The 19,051-nt window shown below is 38.7% G+C and overlaps 1 non-coding gene across 1 annotated transcript; it reads left to right on the forward strand.

The window, feature by feature from the left end:
* The first annotated feature begins 3,113 nt into the window (after nucleotides 1-3,113).
* Nucleotides 3,114-3,221, forward strand: LOC130958553 (small nucleolar RNA R71). The gene has a single exon (XR_009077667.1). It is a non-coding gene; the product is annotated as a small nucleolar RNA R71 (small nucleolar RNA).
* Nucleotides 3,222-19,051: the final 15,830 nt, after the last annotated feature.

Here is a 19,051-nt window from a genome sequence, read left to right on the forward strand (position 1 = left end):
ATTCTTTCAAGAGCCAACAACTTTAACATTCATAAACAACAAGATAAAAAATATGCACTGTTCAAGCATTCATTCAAAGAACAAAAAGTATTGCCACCACATCAAAATAATTAAACTAGTTTCAAGATAAAATTTGAAATCCACGTACTTCTTGTTCTTTTGTAATTAAGCACATTTTTCATTTAAGAGAGGTGAAGGATTTATGGAGTTATTCATAGCTTTAAGACATAGACACTAGACACTAATGATCATGTAGTAAAGACACAAACATAGATAGAACATACAGCCTAAAAATTGAAAACAGAAAAATAAATACACAAGGAGATTAAGGAATGAGTCCACCTTAGTGAGGGTGATGTCTTCCTCTTCTTGAACCAATGGTGCTCTTGAGCTCCTCTATGTCTCTTTCTTGCCGTTGTTGCTCCATCATTAATGCTTTTGGTGCTCCTATCCTTAGTTTCTCCCAATAGTTGTGTGGAGAAAAATGTATCCCTTGAGGCATCTCAGGGATTTCTTGATGAGGGAATTCCTCATACTTTTGTTGAGGTCCATGAGTGGGCTCTCTTGTTATGCAGTCAAATGCTCTATTACTGAGCTATGGACCCTTGAGATGAATCTCTCCATCTCCCATGACTCGGAGGTTGAAACAATTGCCTTCCCTTTTCTCTTTCTAGAGGTTTCTCCGGCCTTAGGTGTCATAAATGGTTATGGAAAAACAAAAAGCAATGCTTTTACCACACCAAACTTAAAATATTTCCTCATCCCCGAGCAAAAGAAGAAAGAAAGATGTAGAAGAAGAAAATGGAGGAGATGGAGGTTGTATAGGGTTCGGCCAAGGGTAGAAGAAGGTGGTGTATGATGTGTGAAAATGAAGGAGTGAGGGGGGAAAGTTAAGGAAGTGATTGGTGAAGGGTATTTGGGGAAGAGTGTTGTAGAAAGGTGTGAAGAGGAGAGAGAGTGAGTTAAGGTTGGTGGGGATCCCATGGGGTCCACAGATCCTGAGGGGTCAAGGAATTCTCTTCCCTGCTCCAATTGGGCGTTCAACATGCCTTAGAGTGCAATTCTGGCGTTTAAACGCCAGTCTGCTACCCTGTTCTGGCTTTTAAACGCCAGCTTTCCTTCCTGTTCTGACGTCTAGACGCCAGTTTGTTGCCCTGTTCTGGCATTTAAACGCTAGTCTGGTCCCCTGTTCTGGCATTTAAATGCCCAGAAAGGTGCCAGATTGGGCGTATAAACGCCCATTTTGCTACCCTTACTGGCATTTATCCAGGGTGTGCTATTTTCAATGCTGTTTTTGATTTTTTTCTTGATTTTTGTAATTGTCTTTGTGACTTCACATGATCATCAACCTAAAAGAAAACAAAATAATATGGATAAAATTAAAATACAATTGGGTTGCCTCCCAATAAGCGCTTCTTTAATGTCAATAGCTTGACAGTGAGCTCTCATCGAGTCTCACAGATGATCAGAGTATGGTTGAGATCTCTCAACACCAAACTTAGAGTTTGGCTGTGGCCTCCCAACACCAAACTTAAAGTTTGAATGTGGGGGCTCTATTTGACTCTGTATTGGGAGAAGCTCTTCATGCTTACTCTCCTTGGTTACAGATGGAGAACCTTGAGTCTTTACTACAAGGCATTCTTCATTCACATGAATGATCAACTCTCCTCTGTCAACATCAATCATAGCTCTTGCTGTGGCTAGGAATGGTCTTCCAAGGATGATGGATTCATCCTCATCCCTCCTAGTGTCTAGGAATATGAAATCAGCAGGGAAGTAAAGGCCTTCAACCTTCACTAGCACGTCCTCTACTAGTCCATAAGCCTTTTTCATAGACTTATCTGCCATCTCTATTGAGAATTTAGCAGCTTGTACCTCAAAAATTCCTAGTTTCTCCATTACAGAGAGTGGCATCATGTTTATCCCTGACCCCAGGTCATACAGAGCTTTCTCAATGGTCATGGTGCCTATGGTACAAGGTGTTAAGAATTTACCAGGATCCTGTTTCTTTTGAGATAAATTTTGCTGAACCAATGTATTCAGTTCATTGGTGAGCAAGGGAGATTCATCCTCCCAAGTCTCATTACCAAACAGCTTGGCATTCAGCTTCATGATTGCTCCTAAATATCGGGCAACTTGCCCTTCAACAATGTCTTCATCTTCTTCAGAACATGAATAATCATCAAAGCTCATGAATGGTAAAAGGAGGTCCAAGGAAATCTCTATGGTCTCTGTATGAGCCTCAGATTCCTTTGATTCTTCATTAGGGTATTCCTTACTGACCATTGGATGTTCCCTGAGGTCTTCCTCATTAGGATTCACGTCCTCCTCCTCCTTCCCAGGTTTGGCCATTTTGATTACATCAATGGCCTTGCACTCTCCTTTGGGATTCTCTTCTGTATTGCTTGGGAGAGTGCTAGGAGGAGTTTCATGAACCTTTTACTCAGCTGTCCCACTTGTGCCTCCAAATTTCTAATGGAGGATCTTGTTTCAGTCATGAAACTAAGAGTGGCCTTAGATAGATCAGAGACTATGTTTGCTAAGCTAGAAGGATTCTGCTCAAAATGCTCTATCTGTTGCTGAGATGCTGATGGGAAAGATTTGCTATTGCTAAACCTGTTTCGTCCACCATTGTTATTGTTGAAGCCTTGCTTCTGTTGATCCTTCCATGAAAAATTTGGATGATTTTTCCATGAAGGATTATAGGTGTTGCCAAAGGCTTCACCCATGTAATTCACCTCTACCATTGCAGGGTTCTCAGGATCATAAGCTTCTTCTTCAAAAGATGCTTCTTTGGCACTGTTGGATGAATTTTGCAATCCATTCAGACTCTGAAAGATCATATTGACTTGTTGGGTCAATATTTTATTCTGAGCCAGTATGGCATTCAGAACGTCAATTTCAAGAACTCCTCTCTTTTGAGGCGTCCCATTACTCACAGGATTCCTATCAGAGGTATACATGAACTGGTTATTTGTAACCATTTCAATAAGTTCCTGAGCTTCTGCAGGCATTTTCTTTAGGTGAATGGATCCACCTGCAGAATGGTCCAATGACATCTTGGAAAATTCAGACAGACCATCATAGAATATATCAAATATGGTCCATTCTGAAAGCATGTCGGAAGGACACTTTTTGGTCAATTGCTTGTATCTTTCCCAAGCTTCATAGAGGGACTCACCATCTTTTTGTCTGAAGGTCTGAACATCCACTCTAAGCTTGCTCAGCTTTTGAGGAGGAAAGAACTTGGCTAAGAAAGCCGTGACCAGCTTATCCCAAGAGTCCAGGCTATCTCTAGGTTGTGAGTCTAACCATGTTCTAGTTCTATCACTACAGCAAAAGGGAAAAGCATAAACTTGTAGACCTCAAGATCAACTCCATTGGTCTTAACAGTGTCACAGATCTGCAGGAACTCAGTTAAGAACTGATAAGGGTCTTCTGATGGAAGTCCATGAAACTTGTAGATCTGTTGCAGTAGAGAAAGTAATTGAGGCTTTAGCTCAAAATTGTTTACTCTTATGGCAGGGATTGAGATGCTTCTTCCATATAAGTTGGAAGTTGGTGTAGTAAAATCACCAAGCATCTTCCTTGCATTGCTATTTGGTTCAGCCATAATTGTTTCTTTTGCTGCTTCCTTTTCAAAAATTTCAGTGAGGTCCTCTTCAGAGTTTTGTGCTTTAGCTGCTCTTAGCTTCCTCTTCAGAGTCCTTTCAGGTTCAGGATCAGCTTCAACAAGTATGCCTTTATCTTTGTTCCTGCTCATATGAAAGAGAAGAAAACAAAGAAAATATGGAATCCTCTATGTCACAGTATAGAGATTCCTTGAGATGCCAAAGGAAAAAAAAGAATAGAAGAAGGAGGTAAGAATTCGAACATACAAGAGATATGGTGTCCAAATTGACAATGGATGAGGAATGTTAGTATTCAAATAGAAAAAGGTAAGAGGGGGAAATTTTTGAAAATTAAAAGAATAAAATTTAAAATGAATTTTTGAAAAATTGGTTGTAGTTTTGAAAAAGATAAGAAATAGTAAAACAAATCAAAAGTCGATTAGTTAGTTGAAAAAGATTTGAAAATCAATTTTGAGAAGATAAGAAGTTAGAAAAGATTTTGAAATTGATTTTGAAAAAGATATGATTTCAAAAAGATATGATTGAAATTTATTTTGAAAAATATTTGAAAAGGAAATTAAAAAGATTTGATTTTTTTTTTTTGAAAAAGATATGTTTGAAAAGATATGATTTTAAAAAAGATATGATTGAAAATATTTGATTTGAAAAAGATTTGATTTGAAAACAAAATTCCTCTCCTTGTGTCATCCTGGCGTTAAACGCCCAGGAGCTGCATGTACGCCCAATTGCTGCATGGTTTGGGCGTTTAAACGCCTAGCCAGGTACCCTGGCTGGCGTTTAAACGCCAATTTTCCTTCCTTATTGGGTGTTTAAACGCCCAACCAGGTACCCTGGCTGGCGTTTAGACGCCAGTTTTCCTTCTTCACTAGGCGTTTTGAACGCCCAGCTTTTTCTCTGTAAATCCTCTGCTTTATGTTCTTGGATCTTCATTTTGCTATATCCTTTATTCAAGAAGATATATTTTCAATTTTGAAAAACAACAAAATGAGTCAAAACATATGATTCTTGGATCAAAACACAAGATATATGCAAGAACATTATGAATGTCAAGATGAACACCAGGAACAATCTCGAAGATCAATATGAACATCAAGAACTCAGTTTTCTTAATGAAAGAAAACATGGAGGACACCTGATGAGCGTATATTTTATACGCTTTTTGGGGGTAATTTCATATAGTTTTTAGTATGTTTTAGTTACTTTTTAGTATATTTGTATTAGTTTTTAGGCAAAATTCATATTTCTGGACTTTACTATGAGTTTGTATATTTTTCTGTGACTTCAAATATTTTCTGACTGAAATTGAGGGAGCTGAGCATAAATCTGGTTCAGGCTGAAAAAGGACTGCTGATGTTGTTGGATTCTGATCTCCCTGCAGTCGGAATGGAGTTTTTGGAGCTGCAGGACTCAAATTGGCGCGGTCTTAATTGGGTTGGAAAGTAGACATCCAGGGCTTTCCAGCAATATATAATAGTTCATACTTTGCTTGAAGATAAACGATGTAAACTGGCGTTTAACGCCAGTTCTATGTTCCATTCTGGCGTTAAACGCTAGAAACAGGTTACCAGTTGGAGTTAAACGCCCAAAACAAGTCACAACCTGACGTTTAACTCCCAAAACAGCCCAAGCACATGAAAAGCTCAAGTCTCAGCCCCAGCACATACCAAGTGGGCCCCAGAAGTGAATTCATGCACTATCTATCTCAGTTTACTCATCTTCTGTAAACCTAAGTTACTAATTTAGTATTTAAACAACTTTTAGAGACTTATTTTGTACCTCATGACATTTTAGATCTGAACTTTGTACTTTTTGACGGCATGAGTCTCTAAACTCCATTGTTGGGGGTGAGGAGCTCTGCAGCGTCTCGATGAATTAATGCAACTATTTTTGTTTTCTATTCAAACATGCTTGTTTCTATTAAGATATTCATTCGCACTTCAATATGATGAATGTGATGATCCGTGACACTAATCACCATTCTCAATCTATGAATGCGTGACTGACAACCACCTCCGTTCTATATTAGATTGAATGAGTATCTCTTGGATTCCTCAATCAGAATCTTCGTGGTATAAGCTAGAATCCATTGGCAGCATTCTTGAGAATTCGAAAAGTCTAAACCTTGTCTGTGGTATTCCGAGTAGGATTCAAGGATTGAATGACTGTGACGAGCTTCAAACTCACAAAGGTCGGGCGTAGTGACAGACGCAAAAGGATCAAGGATCCTATTCGAGCATGAGTGAGAACTGAGAGATGATTAGTCGTGCGGTGACAGCGCACCTGGACCATTTTCACTGAGAGGACAGATGGTAGCCATTGACAACAGTGATCCACCAATACACAGCTTGCCATAGAAGGAACTTTGCGTGCGTGAAGAAGCTGACAGTAGGAAAGCAGAGATTAAGAAGACAAAGCATCTCCAAAACTCCAACATACTCTCCATTACTGCGTAACACATACTCATTTCATGCTCTTTCACCTTTTACAATTGAAACTAAAGAACCCCTATTGGTATCTTGACTAAGAATAATAAGAGAACCATAGCTTGCTTCAAGCCGGCATTCTCCGTGGGATCGACCTTTACTCACGTAAGGTATTACTTGGATGACCCAGTGCACTTGCTGGTTAGTTGTGCAGAATTACATAATGTGAGTGTAATTTTTGTGCACCAAGTTTTTGTCGCCGTTGCCGGGGATCGTTTGAGTTTGAACAACTGACGGTGAATCTTGTTGCTTAGATTAGGAAATTTTGTCTTTTGGGTCAGATTCTTTTATTTTCTTTTCAAAAATTTTTCAAAAATATTATTTTTCTTTATTAATTTTTAGTTTTCTGTGAGTTTAGTGTCATGTTTTAAGTTTGGTGTCAATTGCATGCTTATCTTTGTCTTACAATTTTTGAATTGCATGTTCTTTGTTCTTCCTTGATCTTCAAATTGTTCTTGTCAATTTTTCTTGTTTGATCTTTGGTTTGTCTTGTTTTGTGTCTTTTCTTGTTTTTCTTGTGCATTTTCCAATTTCTAGTTTTCAAATTTTTTTTATTTGTTAAATACCTTATTAAAACACGTTAAATTTATAGCTCAGTTGGCCAGAGCGTTGGCTTGTGTTCTAGGCAATTGGGTATCTTCCTTTTAAAACTTTTTCAAAAAAATAATTTCTCTTTGATTAAATCTTGTGCCAAACTTTAAGTTTGGTGTTCTCTTGTTAATTTTTCTTTAGTTTTCGAAAATTTTATTTTGGTTTTCTAAGAATTTTAAGTTTGGTGTTCTTGTTGTTCTTGTGAGTCTTCAAAGTGTTCTTGAGTCTTCCTTGTGTTTTGATCTTGAAATTTTTAAGTTTGGTGTTCCTTGGTGTTTTCCCTCCAAAATTTTCGAAAACACGGAGCATTAGATCTAAAAATTTTAAGTCCTGTGTCTTTTGTGTGTTTTTCTCTTTCATCATAAAATTAAAAAAAATATATTTTCTTTTCTAACTATTTTTAAGCAATTATTTCGAATTTTTTTTAAAAAAATTAAGATTTCAATTTCAAAATTTTTCAAATCTTATCCTTTTAAGATTTTTAAAAATGATATCTTTTTCAAAAATATCCTAACCACTTTCTCTCTCCTCACTTTTTCAAAAATCCTCATAAAATATTTTCAAATCTCTTTTTTATTATAGTTTTTATTTTATTTTACTTTATTATTTCGAAATATTTTTTTAAATATAATAAAATAAATAAAATAAATCCACGTCATCTCCCTTTCTCCATCATGGACCTAACTGGAAATGAACAGTCCAGAAGGACTTTGGGGTCATATGCTAACCCCATTACTGCTTCATATGGGAGTAGTATCTGTATACCCTCCATCGGAGTCAGTTTTTTTAGTTGAATCCTCAGCTCATTATCATGGTGCAGCAAAGTTGCCAATATTCCGGTCTTCCACAGGAAGAACCTACAGAGTTTCTGGCACAGTTTTTACAAATTGCTGACACAATACATGATAAGGAAGTAGATCAGGATATCTACAGATTATTACTGTTTCCATTTGCTGTAAAAGACCAAGCTAAGAGGTGGTTAAATAACCAACCCAAGGCTAGCATAAGGACATAGAAACAGCTGTCAGAAAAATTCCTGAATCAATATTTCCCTCCGAAACGGATGACACAGCTAAGGCTGAACATCCAAGGATTTAAACAAGGAGATAATGAATCTCTTTATGATGCCTGGGAGAGATACAGAGAGATGTTAAGAAAATGCCCCTCTGAAATATTTTCAGAGTGGGTGCAGTTAGACATCTTCTATTATGGGCTTACAGAGAAAGCTCAGATATCTTTGGACCACTCAGCTGGTGGATCTATACACATGAGAAAGACAATTGAAGAAGCTCAAGAGCTCATTGATACAGTTGCCAGAAATCAGCATCTGTACCTAAGTAGTGAGTCTTCCATGAAAGAAGAGGTTAAAACAGTAACGGCTGATCTTAGTCCTGCAGAACAAGTTACTGAATTCAATCAGCAATTAGATTTTCTAACAAAACAGCTAGCCGAATTCAAGGAAATACTACAAGACACAAGAATGGCTAATATGAATATGGAAGTGCAGTTGAAGCAAACAGAACAGTAGTTGTCAAAACAAATAACAGAAGAGTGCCAAGCAGTTCAATTAAGAAGTGGGAAAACATTAAATACCTCACTTCAAGGCAGCAGGAAGCCAAGAAATGAACAAACTGCTACCCAAAATCCCTCTGAGGATAGTAAGAGCCCAGAGAGGAATAATTCTTGCGTTCAAACGCCAGAAAAGGGTGAAGAGCTGGCGTTAAACGCCCAACCCATGCTCAGTTCTGGCGTTCAAACGCCAGAAACAAGTAAGGAATTGGTGTTGAACGCCCAAAGGAAGCTTAGTTCTGGCGTTCAGATGCTAGAAACAAGTAAGGAGTTGGCGTCTAACGCCACTCCAGCTTCCAACCCTGGCATTCAAACTCCAGTAAGGGATCAGACACATACAAGTGCTGATAGCAATCCCTCTAAAAAGGCTTCTTCAACCACATCTGTGGAAAATAAACCTGCAGCAACTAAGGTTGAGGAATACAAAGCCAAAATGCCTTATCCTCAGAAACTCCGCCAAGCGGAATAGGATAAGCAATTTGCCCGCTTTGTAGACTACCTCAGGACTCTTGAAATAAAGATTCCATTTGCAGAGGCACTTGAGCAAATACCCTCTTATGCTAAGTTCATGAAAGAGATCTTAAGTCATAAGAAGGATTGGAGAGAAACTGAAAAAGTTTACCTCACTGAAGAATGCAGTGCAGTCATTCTGAAAAGCTTACCAGAGAAGCTTAAAGATCCCGGAAGCTTCATGATACCATGCACATTAGAGGGTACTTGTACCAAGAAAGCTCTCTGTGATCTTGCAGCAAGTATCAACCTAATACCTGCATCTACTATCAGAAAGCTTGGTTTGACTGAAGAAGTCAAACCAACCCGGATATGTCTCCAACTTGCTGATGGCTCCATTAAATACCCACCAGGCGTGATTGAAGACATGATTGTCAAGGTTGGGCCATTTGCCTTTCCCACTGACTTTGCGGTGCTGGAAATGGAGGAGCACAAGAGTGCAACTCTCATTCTAGGAAGACCTTTCCTAGCAACTGGACGAACCCTTATTGACATCCAAAAAGGGGAATTAACCCTGAGAGTCAATGAGGACGAGTTTAAGTTGAATGTTGTCAAAGCTATGCAGCATCTAGACACCCTAAACGACTGCATGAGCATTGATATTATTGACTCTCTGGTTGAAGAGGTCAATATGACTGAGAGTCTCAAATCAGAGCTAGAGGATATCTTTAAAGATGTTCAGCCTGATCTGGAGGAACCAGAGAGAATAATAGAACCTCTGAAAATCCCTCAGGAAGAGGAGAAACCTCCTAAACCCGAGCTCAAACTATTACCACCATCCCTGAAATATGCATTTCTGGGAGAAGGTGACACCTTTCCTGTAATCATAAGCCCTACCTTAGAGCCACAGGAAGAGGAAGCACTAATTCAAGTACTGAGGATACACAAGACAGCTCTTGCGTGGTCCATTAGTGATGTTAAGGGCATTAGCCCAGCCAGATGAATGCACAAAATCCTATTGGAGGATGACACTAAGCCAGTGGTTCAACCACAAAGGCGGCTGAATCCAGCCATGAAGGAGGTGGAGCAGAAGGAGGTCACTAAATTACTAGAGGCTGGGATTATTTATCCTATTTTTGATAGCCCCTGGGTAAGCCCTATCCAAGTCGTCCCTAAGAAGGGTGGCATGACAGTGGTTCATAATGAAAAAAATCAACTGGTTCCTAAAAGAACAGTTACAGGGTGGCGTATGTGTATTGATTACAGAAGGCTCAATACAGCTACCAGAAAGGATCATTTTCCTTTACCATTTATAGACCAGATGCTAGAAAGACTAGCAGGTCATGAATACTACTGCTTCCTGGATGGATATTCAGGTTATAATCAAATTGTAGTAGATCCCCAGGATCAAGAGAAAATATCATTCACATGTCCATCCGGAGTATTTGCATACAGAAGGATGCCATTTGGTCTGTGCAATGCACCTGAAACCTTTCAAAGGTGCATGCTCTCTATTTTCTCTGATATGGTGGAAATATTTCTGGAAGTCTTCATGGATGACTTTTCAGTATTATGCCAGCCGTGTTCTAAATGATGCGCAGAAGAACTACACAACCACAGAAAAGGAATTGCTTGTAGTGGTTTATGCCATTGACGAGTTCAGATCCGATTTAGTAGGATCAAAAGTGATTGTGTACACTGACCATGCTGCTCTTAAATATCTACTCACAAAGCAGGATTCAAAACCCCGACTCATAAGATGGGTGTTGCTTCTGCAAGAGTTTGATATAGAAATAAGAGACAGAAAAAGGACAGAGAATCCAGTAGCAGATCACCTGTCCCGAATAGAACCAGTAGAAGGGGCGTCCCTCCCTCTTACTGAGATCTCTGAAAATTTTTTGGATGAGCAACTCTTTGTCATCCAGGAAGTACCATGGTTTGAAGACATTGCAAACTACAATGCTGTAAGATTCATACCCAAAGAATATAGTAGGCAGCAATCAAAGAAATTAATTTCGGATGCAAAGTACTATCTTTGGGATGAACCATATCTCTTCAAGAGATGTGCAGACAGAGTAATCCGTCGATGTGTGCCTAAAGATGAAGCACAGAAGATCCTCTGGCATTGCCATGGATCACAGTATGGAAGACATTTTGGAAGTGAGCGAGCAGCCACAAGAGTCCTAAAATGTGGCTTCTACTGGCCTACTCTCCATAAAGACTCCCGAGAGTTTGTACTTAATTGTGACAGTTGCCAAAGATCTGGCAATCTGCCTCATAGTTATGCCATGCCTCAACAAGGGATCTTGGAGATTGAGTTGTTTGATGTCTGAGGTGTTGACTTCATTGGGCCTTTCCCACCATCATACTCAAACACTTATATTCTGGTAGCAGTGGATTATGTATCCAAATGGGTGGAAGCTATTGTAACACCCACTAATGATACTAAGACAGTGCTGAAATTCTTCCAGAAATATATCTTCAGCAAATTTGGTGTCCCTAGAGTACTAATCACTGATGGGGGCGCTCATTTCTGCAATAAACAACTTTACTCTGCTATGGTTCGATATGGAGTTAGCCACAGGGTAGCAACTCCATATCATCCACAGACAAATGGGCAAGCTGAAGTCTCTAATAGAGAACTTAAAAGAATCCTGGAACGGACTGTGATTAACCGTAGAAGGGATTGGACAAGAAGCGTGGATGATGCTCTGTGGGCATACAGGACAGCATTCAAGACTCCTATAGGGACCTCTCCATACCAGCTTGTGTATGGAAAAGCCTGTCACTTGCCAGTGGAACTGGAACATAAGGCCTATTGGGTAACCAGATTCCTAAACCTTGATGCCAAGTTAACTGGAGAAAAATGATTGCTCCAGTTAAATGAGCTAGAGGAATTCAGACTCAACGCTTTTGAAAATGCAAAAATTTACAAAGAGAAAGCAAAAAGATGGCATGACAAAAAGCTATCATCCAGAGTCTTTAAGCCGGGGCAGAAAGTTCTACTGTTTAATTCTAGGCTCAGATTATTCCCCGGGAAATTGAAATCCCGGTGGAGAGGTCCATATGTGATTACAGGTGTGTCACCATATGGATATGTAGAGCTTCAGGATAATGACTCTAACAAAAAAATCATTGTTAATGGACAGAGAGTCAGACATTATCTTGAAAGCAATTTTGAGCAAGAATGCTCAAAACTGAGACTTGATTAAAGCTCAGTAATAGTCCAGCTAAAGACAATAAAGAAGCGCTTGCTGGGAGGCAACCCAGCCATTAAAAAACTTATTTGTTAAATAATTAATAAATTTATAGGTTCATATTAATTTTCTTCAAGGTAAAGTATCAATTGCATGAGTTCACAGATTTACAGAAGGATTCAGAGGATAAAAACAGCAAAAAGAAGCTCACTGGTGCGAAAACGCCAGTAAGAGCTGTTTTGGGCGTTAAATGCCCAAAAGAAGCATCTACTGGGCGTTTAACGCCAGTAGAGATAGCCATCTGGGCGTTAAACGCCAGAAAGAAGCAGCTTCTGGGTGTTTAACGCCAGATTTACAGCGTCCTGGGCGTTCAGAAAAACGCCCAGTGATAAAGGAGCTTATGGCGTTTAACGCCAGTTAGAAGCAACAGCTGGGCGTTAAACGCCCAAACCAAGCACCAACTGGGCGTTAAACGCCCAAAACATGCAGCAGTTGGGCATTTAATGCCAGGATTGTGGAAGGGAGGAAGTTTTTGTTCCCAACTTGATTTTTTTCAAATTTTCATGTTTCCATCCATAATTTCTTGCATAAACATATTACAAATCCTAATTTTTCAAATCCTTTTTCAAATATATCAAATGTATCTTAATTCTAAACACAAATCTTTTTTTTTAAATCCTCTTCAACTTCTTTTCAAATCTTTTTCAAAACTCAATTATCTTTTTGAATTCTTTTCAAATCTTTTTAAATTCTTCTCAAATCTTTTTAAACTCATCATATCTTCTTTTCAAAATTCATATTTATCTTTTTCAAATATCTCTTATATCTTTTCAATTTTAAATTGCATCTTTCTCCTATCATACTTATCTTTTACAAATCATATCTTCTATCATATTTTCTTCAAAATTTTTGAAAACCCACCCCCTCTCTTTAAATCCACGTTCAGCTCCCTCCTTTCCTCCATAATTCGAACTTGGCTCTCCATCCATCCCTCTCCTTTCCTTTCTTTTGCTTGAGGACAAGAAAACCTCTAAGTTTGGTATGTTTATCCCTGATCACTAAACCAATACCCACTAAGATCATGGCTCCTAAGGGAAAACAAACCACTCCAAGAGGCAGGAAAGAGAATATTCCAAAACTACTTTGGAATCAAGGGAAGTTCTTAACCAAAGAACATTCAGACCATTACTACAAAATAATGGGTCTAAGGTCAGTGATCCCGAAAGTTAAATTCGATCTAAAAGAAGACGAATATCCGGAGATCCAAGAGAAAATTTGAAATAGGAGCTGGGAAATCCTAGCTAATCTTGAAACAAAGGTGGGAAGAAACATGGTTCAGGAATTCTACTATAATCTGTGGCAAACAGACAGGCAGAGAATAGCTGGAGCCACCTTCTATGACTATCGGACTTTGGTCAGAGGGAAGATTGTTCACCTCCACCCTGATAAAATCAGGGAGATCTTCAAGCTACCTCAGCTGAAAGATGACCCAGACTCTTTTAATAGGAGAATGATGAGAACAAATAAGGGCTTGAACGAAATTCTAGAGGACATATGCCTTCCTCGAACCAAGTGGACAACCAACACAAAGGGTGTCCCAAATCAACTCAAGATAGGAGATCTCAAACCAGTCGCCAGAGCCTGGCTGGACTTCATTGGGCATTCTATACTGCCCACTAGCAACCGCTCTGAAGTCACCATAAAAAGAGCAGTAATGATCCATTGCATTATGCTGGGAAAAGAAGTGGAAGTTCATCAGCTGATCTCTTGTGAACTTTACACAATTGCAAATAAGAACTTCAAAGATGCCAAATTGGCTTATCCAAGCCTAATCTCTATGCTGTGTAAAGATGCTGGGGTGAAGATAGGAGTAAATGAGTATATCTCAGTTGAGCAACCAATCACCAAAAAGTCAATGGAAGGACAACAAGTGCAAGACGACCCCATCAAGAGGAAAGCACAGGAGTTCCTCCCAGAAATCCCTCAAATTGAATACTGGGAGCATCTTGAAGCATCTGTCACCAAGTTGCAAGAAACTATGGACCAACTAAAGGAAGAACAGCAAAATCAAAGTAGCATGTTTTGCAAAATGCTTGGGGAACAAGAAGAGCAAAGGCATGAGCTTAAGGAACTGAAGCGTCAGAAGCTATCTCTTGAAGGGCCAAGCACCACACAGATTAAAAGAGCATCCACCTCCCAAAATAAAGGTTGTTGAGTCGAAATCTTAGCCTTAACTCTGTGATAATTGTTCTTATTAGGAATTTACTTTAGAAGTTATATATGGGTAGTAGTAATTAGTATCTCTATTTTGATTTTATCTCCAATTAAGCTATAATTTATTTTTCTCATCATCATCAAACATGAATAAAATAGCAGATTTTTAGAATAAGGAGGTAATAATTTTTTCGAGTTTTTAATAAGGAAAATTCTAATTATTTATATGTGGTGGCAATACTTTTTGTATTCTGAATGAATGCCTGAACAGTGCATATTTTTTTATATTGAATTTTATGAATGTTAAAATTGTTGGCTCTTGAAAGAATGATGAACAAGAGAAATGTTATTGATGATCTGAAAAATCATGAAATTGATTCTTGAAACAAGAAAAAGCACTGAAAAAAAAAGAGAAGGAGTAGTAGAAAAGGCCAATAGCCCTTTAAACCAAAAGGCAAGGGTAAAAAGGATCCAAGGTTTTGAGCATCAATGGATAGAAGGGCCCAAGAAAATAAATCCAGGCCTAAGCGACTAAATCAAGCTGTCCCTAACCACGTGCTTGTGGCATGCAGGTCCAAGTTAAAAGCTTAAGACTGAGTGGTTAAAGTCGTGATCCAAAGTAAAAGAGTGTGCTTAAGAACTCTGGACACCTCTAATTGGAGACTTTAGCAAAGCTAAGTCACAATCTGAAAAGGTTCACCCAGTTATATGTCTGTGGCATTTATGTATCCGGTGGAAATACTGGAAAACAAAGTGCTTAGGGCCACGGCCAAGACTCATAAAATAGCTGTGTTCAAGAATTAACATACTAAACTAGGAGAATCAATAATACTATTTGAATTCTGAGTTCCTATGGATGCCAATCATTCTGAATTTCAAAGGATAAAGTGAGATGCCAAAACTGTTCAGAAGCAAAAAGCTACTAGTCCCGCTCATCTAATTAGAATCAGAGCTTCACTTAAAACTCTGAGATATTATTGCTTCTTGATTTCTTTTTATCCTATTTTATGTATCTATTTGCTTGGGGACAAGCAACAGTTTAAGTTTGTGTTGTGATAAGCGGATATTTTATACGCTTTTTGGGGGTAATTTCATATAGTTTTTAGTATATTTTAGTTAGTTTTTAGTATATTTGTATTATTTTTTTGGCAAAATTCATATTTCTGGACTTTAATATGATTTTGTGTGTTTTTCTGTGATTTCAGGTATTTTCTGGCTGAAATTGAGGGAGATGAGCATAAATCTGATTCAGGTTGAAAAAGGACTGCTGATGCTGTTGGATTCTGACCTCCCAGCACTCGGAATGAATTTTTTGGAGCTACAAGAGTCCCATTGGCGCGCTCTCAATTGGGTTGGAAAGTAGACATTTAGGGCTTTCCAGCAATATATAATAGTCCATACTTTGCTCGAAGAAAAATGACGTAAACTAGCGTTTAACCCCAGTTCTATGTTCCATTCTAGCATTAAACGCCAGAAAGAGGTTACCAGTTGGAGTTAAACGCCCAAAATAGGTCACAACCTGATGTTTAACTCCAGAAACAGCCCAGGCACGTGAAATGCTCTAGTCTCAGCCCTAGCACATACCAAGTGGGCCCCAAAAGTGGATTTCTGCACTATCTATCTTAGTTTACTCATTTTCTGTAAACCTAGGTTACTAGTTTAGTATTTAAACAACTTTTAGAGACTTATTTTGTACCTCATGACATTTTAGATCTGAACTTTGTACTTTTTGACGGCATGAGTCTCTAAACTCCATTGTTGGGGGTGAGGAGCTCTGCAGTGTCTCGATGAATTAATGCAATTATTTATGTTTTCTATTCAAACACGCTTGTTTCTATCATCTAAGATATTCATTCACACTTCAATATGATGAATGTGATGATCCGTGACACTCATCACCATTCGCAATCTATGAACGTGTGCCTGACAACCACCTCCGTTCTACATTAGATTGAATGAGTATCTCTTGGTTTCCTCAATCAGAATCTTCGTGGTATAAGCTAGAATCCATTGGCAGCATTCTCGAGATTCCAGAAAGTCTAAACCTTGTCTGTGGTATTCCGAGTAGGATTCAGGGATTGAATGACTGTGACGAGCTTCAAACTCACAAAGGTTGGGCATAGTGACAGACTCATAAGGATCAAGGGATCCTATTCCAGCATGAGTGAGAATCGACAGATGATTAGCCGTGTGGTGACATCGCACATGGACCATTTTCACTGAGAGGACTGATGGTAGCCATTGACAATGGTGATCCACGTGAAGAAGCTGACAGTAGGAAAGCAGAGATTCAGAAGACAAAGCATCTCCAAAACTCCAACATACTCTCCATTACTGCGTAACACACATTCATTTCATGCTCTTTCACTTTTTAAAATTGAAACTAAAGAACCCTATTGGTATCCTGACTAAGAATAATAAGATAACCATAGCTTGCTTCAAGCCGGCAATCTCTGTGGGATCGACCCTTACTCACGTAAGGTATTACTTGGACGACCCAGTGCACTTGCTGGTTAGTTGTGCGGAATTACATAGTTTGAGTGTAATTTTCGTGCACCAACACCAAACTTAGAACTTTGTCATGTTTGGGCCATATGAATGCATGAATGCATATGTAGAACATCATGCAGTGCAAATCAATAAATCATGAAGATCAAACAAGGTAATTCATCAATAACTATTTGAAGATCATCAAGAACACAATGCATGTGTTTCAAAAATTGCAAGATAATTAAAATCATGCAATTAACACCAAACATAAAATTTGGCACTAGATTCAAACAAGAACCATGAAATATTTTTGAGTTTTTATGCTTTTATGAAAATTTTTTGGATTTTTCGAAAATCATTTTGAAAAGAACGAAAAAGAAGAAAAGATTTTGAAATATTTTTGAAAACTTTTTTTGAAAAGAAAATAAGAAGAAAATTACCTAATCTGAGCAACAAGATGAACCGTCAGTTGTCCAAAATCGAACAACCCCCGGCAACGGCGTCAAAAACTTGGTGCACGAAATTGTGATCATCAACGATGGTGCCAACAACTTGGTAGCACAATTGTAATCTCACTTTTTTTCACAACTTCGCACAACTAACCAGCAAGTGCACTGGGTCGTCCAAGTAATACCTTACGTGAGTAAGGGTCGATCCCACGGAGATTGTCGGCTTGAAGCAAGCTATGGTCACCTTGTAAATCTCAGTCAGGCGGATTCAAATGGTTTATAGAGTTTTCATAATTAAAAGATAAATAAACAGAAAGTAAAGATAGAGATACATATGTAATTCATTGGTGAGAATTTCAGATAAGTATATGGAGATGCTTTGTTCCTTTTAAATCTCTGTTTTCCTACTGCCTTCATCCAATCCTTCATACTCCTTTCCATGGCAAGCTGTATGTTCGGGTTTCACCGGCGTCAATGGCTACCTCCCGTCCTCAGTAAAAATGGTCCAAATGCGCTGTCACTGCACGGCTAATCATCTGTCGGTTCTCGATCATGTTGGAATAGAATCTAGTGATCCTTTTGCCTCTGTCACTACGCCCAACACTCGCAGGTTTGAAGCTTGTCATAGTCATTCCTTTCCAGATCCTACTCGAAATACCACAAACAAGGTTTAGACTTTCCGGATCTCAGGAATGGCCGCCAATAATTCTAGCTTATACCACGAAGACTCTGATCTTTCGGAATGGAGGCTAAGAGATACACGCTCGATCTAAGGTAGAACGGAAGTGGTTATCAGTCACATGTTCATAGGTGAGAATAATGATGAGTGTCATGGATCATCACATTCATCATGTTGAAGTGTAACGAATATATTAGAACAAGAATAAGCTGAATTGAATAGAAAATAGTAGTAATTGCATTAATTCTCGAGGAACAACAGAGCTTCACACCCTTAATTTATGGTGTGTAGAAACTCCACCGTTGAAAATACATAAGAACAAGGTCCAGACATGGCCATGAGGCCAGCCTCCCCAAAACATGAGCAAGAGATCAAAAGATGATCAAAAGATGAAAATACAATAGTAAGAGGTTCTATTTATAATGAAACTAGCTACTAGGGTTTACATGAATAGGTGAATGATGCAGAAATCCACTTCCGGGCCCACTTGGTGTGTGCTTGGGCTGAGCATTGAGCTTTACACGTGTAGAGACTTCTCTTAGAGTTAAATACCAGCTTTGGTGCCAGTTTGGGCGTTTAACTCTAGCTTTTATGCCAGTTCTGGCGTTTTGACTTCAGAATAGGGCAGAGAAGGGGCGTTTGAACGCCAGTTTGCGTCGTCGAAACTCGAGAAAATTATGGACTATTATATATTGCTGGAAAGCTATGGATGTCTAATTTCTAACGCAATTAAGAGCGCGCTATTTGGAGTTCTGTAGCTCCAGAAAATCGACTTCGAGTGCATGAAGGTCAGAATCCAACAGCATCAGCATTCCATTGTCAGTCTCTGAATCAGATTTTTGCTCAGGTCCCTCAATTTCAGCCAGAAAATACCTGAAATTACAGAAAAACACACAAACTCATAGTAAAGTCTAGAAATATGAATTTTGCATAAAAACTAATAAAAACATCCCAAAAAGTAGCTAGATCCTACTAAAAACTACCTAAAAACAATGCCAAAAAGCGTATAAATTATCCGCTCATCATATCCCTTGAGGCATCTCAGGGATTTCATGAGAAATTTCCTCATGTGCTTGTTGAGGTCCATGAGTGGGCTCTCTTGTTTGCTCCATCCTTTTCTTAGTGATGGGCTTGTCCTCTTCAATGAGAATGTCTCATTCTATGTCAATCCCAGCCAAATTATATAGTGACAAATGAGATGAGGAAAGGCTAACCTTGCCAAGGTGGATGACTTGTCAACCACCTTGTAGAGTTCTAGAGGTATGATCTCATGAACTTTCACTTCCTCCCCAATCAT

This window comes from Arachis stenosperma, chromosome 10 (assembly GCF_014773155.1).
Source record: "Arachis stenosperma cultivar V10309 chromosome 10, arast.V10309.gnm1.PFL2, whole genome shotgun sequence".
NCBI lineage: Eukaryota > Viridiplantae > Streptophyta > Magnoliopsida > Fabales > Fabaceae > Arachis > Arachis stenosperma.